This window comes from Tupaia chinensis, unplaced genomic scaffold (assembly GCF_000334495.1).
Source record: "Tupaia chinensis unplaced genomic scaffold, TupChi_1.0 Scaffold146015_1, whole genome shotgun sequence".
NCBI classification, from domain to species: domain Eukaryota; kingdom Metazoa; phylum Chordata; class Mammalia; order Scandentia; family Tupaiidae; genus Tupaia; species Tupaia belangeri.
Genome location: NW_006205871.1, coordinates 3,045 through 6,253, shown reverse-complemented (window position 1 = coordinate 6,253; position 3,209 = coordinate 3,045).

Below are 3,209 nucleotides of genomic sequence, written 5' to 3'. Positions count from 1 at the left end.
CCCGGTGGCTTAAAACTCATGCCGGGCACGTGTGCGTGTGTGCCCAAGATCCCGAGAGGAGAATGGAGGAGAAGGGATTGCGGTGTGACCATCCCCTCAGAGGGTTGATTTCTCGCTTTCTGTCTCTATGTCTCTCTCTGTCTGTCTGGTATGCACATGTGCCCTATAGCGAAATCTCTACAAAAAAAAAATGGCCATTTTGGTAGAATCATAAAGTAACATAAACTTTTCTTTCTAAAAGAAGTTTATTTATTTATTTCTTCCATGAGCACAAAAAAGAGTAAGAAAGCAACAACATACTTTCAACAGGGTGCAAACACCACAATCCACCTCTCGACCTAGTCAGCCCCAGATCATGAGCATGTGTGAACCAGTGTGCTCAGGGAGGTGTGAGAACATGAACCTTAAGCCTTCCCATGTGACGCAGCCTTTCAGAGTATCATGTTACATCACTGCACCACCCCTAGCCCCAGTATAAATTTTCCTGATACATAACAATTCAGGATCAAATCCAGGATCTGGCGGCTTGAATACTATACCGGTCATCAAAGACTATTTTTAAAGTTCTTACATTAACCAAATAATCTAAATTGAAGAATTTACTCAAAGCAAACCATGAGAAATGTAGAAAAGATTCCTACAAAAGATGTCCTAGCAGCATTAATTATAATATAAATGTTGGGTCATCAGAAAAGTCATGACATATTTTTCTATGCAAAAATGCATCATGACTTTTCCAACCCACTAAAATTTAAATATTTGATTTGTTAAATAAATCAGATTTCCATATGGTGGACTTCTATATAGCATTAAATTGCTTTTATTGTTACTGTCTGAGATTGATTTATTTAATTTTATTTATTTATTTATTTATTTATTTATGTATTTATAGTCATTCGCTGTACATGAATACAGTATACAAAATGAGATTTTCCAACCAGTATACATTGTATATTAACTCAACCAAGGATTTAACCATACATGTTATCATCAACAGTTTTCTATTTCTTGTTTCTTACATATTTTGCTTCCCCTCCCCGATGCACTACTTCTCATTCTCTACCAATTGCCTCCCTTCTCCCATATTGTCTCTGGTATGTACGATTGTTTTCCATGTCTTTTTTTTCACATTTTATTGATTCACTAAGGATCTTAATAAATTTGAAGTCTTTCAATACCAAGAACAGCTGATATCTCTCTCTCTATCTCTCTCTCTCTCTCTCTCTCTCTCTCTCTCTCTCTCTCTCTCTCTCTCTCTCTATCTCTCTCTCTCTCTCTCATGAGCACATGTGCCCTAAGGCAACCCCCATCCTCCCAAAAATATTCAGATGTGGATACCCTGTTATTGGGAGATAATTCTCCAGCAAGAAATGATCTCATCTGCCTCCTGGGTCTAGTTAGCCAGGATTATTGGACAATCTCTTCTGAGCACTACAGTAAGAGAAATTGGCGCTATAAATCCTTATGTCACTTCACCCAAGACTTAAATTCCTGAAAAGAATACATCCTATCTTGGGCCATGTATCTCCCTTTGGTCAGGATATCATGATTCATGGCTCCACTACAACTGTAAGAAATAGGGATCAAATTAGTTTATCTACACTACCTCCTTCCCTCAAAATGGAGGTGTATTTATGGAAAAGTGGAATAGATTTTTCTGGAGCCAGCCAACTACAGCCTATGGGCCAAACCTGGCATACCAAATATTTTCATATGACTTGGGAGCAAACAATGATTTACACATTTTCAAATGGTTGGCGGAAAAGGTAGAAAAATAACAGTTCATGCCGTGTGAAAATTGTATGAAATTAAAATTTCAATGTTCATAAAGTGTTATTGGAGCCTAGGCACACTTCTTTAAATATTGTCTATGACAGCAGACCAGCAGACGGTACAGTGGTTATGTTGCTGGACTCTCACATAGCCAACTGTAGTTAAGTCCCAGACCTGGCAGCTCAAAACTTATCATATGGAAGATAATCTTGATGGGTACAGTATTCTTTGTTGAAATTGTTTTTCACTTAACATTTTGAATATGTTTTCCCATTCTTTCCTTGCTTGCATTGTTTTTGAGGAGAGGTCTGACATTAGCCTAACAGGATATCCTTTGAAAGTAACTTGATGTTCCTCTCTTGCCAATTTCAGTATCTTGTCTCTGTTTGTGGTTTTGGTCAATCTGGCTATGATGTGCTTTGGGGAAGATCTTCTTGGGTTGATTCTAGGTGGAGTCCTTTATATTTCTCAGGTCTGGATACTTGAGTGTCTCTCTAGGTTTGGAAAGTTTTCTTCCAGGATTTCATGGAATACATTATCAGTGCCCTTATTAATTTCTTCACCTTCTGGGATACCGATGATATAGATGTTCAGGTGTTTAATGGTATATAGTATTACTTGTATGTTACTCTCATTTTTAGAGGTTATTTTATCAGTCTTTTTGGTGAAATTTTCTAGGTCAGAGATTCTATCTTCTACATGTGAGATTTGGTCTTCTGTGTGATCTAATCTGCTCTTGATATTTTCAATAAAATTTTTGATTTCCTGTTTCATAGCCTTTGTCTCTAAGAATTTTGTTTGATTCTTTTTATGATGTTTATCTCCTCTTTCAGATCATTCAAGAACTTCCACACCTCCCGGAACTCAGAGTCTCTTTTCTCCTGCATCTTCTGGACTTCATTGTCTCTATTCTCTTGCATCTCTTTTAGCATTGTCACTATGAATATTTTAAATTCTTTATCTGACATTTCAATGAGTTCCCTTGTATTCTTCATGGAGGAAGACAATCTTTCCATTTACTTCTTGTGCCTCTGCAGTGGTTTCTGGTCATCTGATGGATTATACAGGTTTTTTTTCCCCCTATTTTTTGGAGTTAAATCTGATCAGAGTTAAATCAGAGAAATGCAGAAGGAGGTGACGTGAACTATAAACAGTACCACTTTTCTCCTTTGCACAGCTGATTCAATGAAAATTGAGGATTAATCTAACTCTAAAAGTATTCAGATATTTGGCTACTGAGCACCTAGACATGTCTAGAAAATGAGTTTATGGTGAATGAGCAGAAAAGTGAGAAAGGTAAAAAGAAAAGGAAAAAGAATAGGGGGAAAAGTTAAAAAAGAAAAGAAAAGAACTAAAAGAAAAAAGAGGAAAAAATATTTGGGGGGAGAAAAAATGACAGCACCGGGTGCTCGAACTTGCCTCCTGGTAGGCCTCAG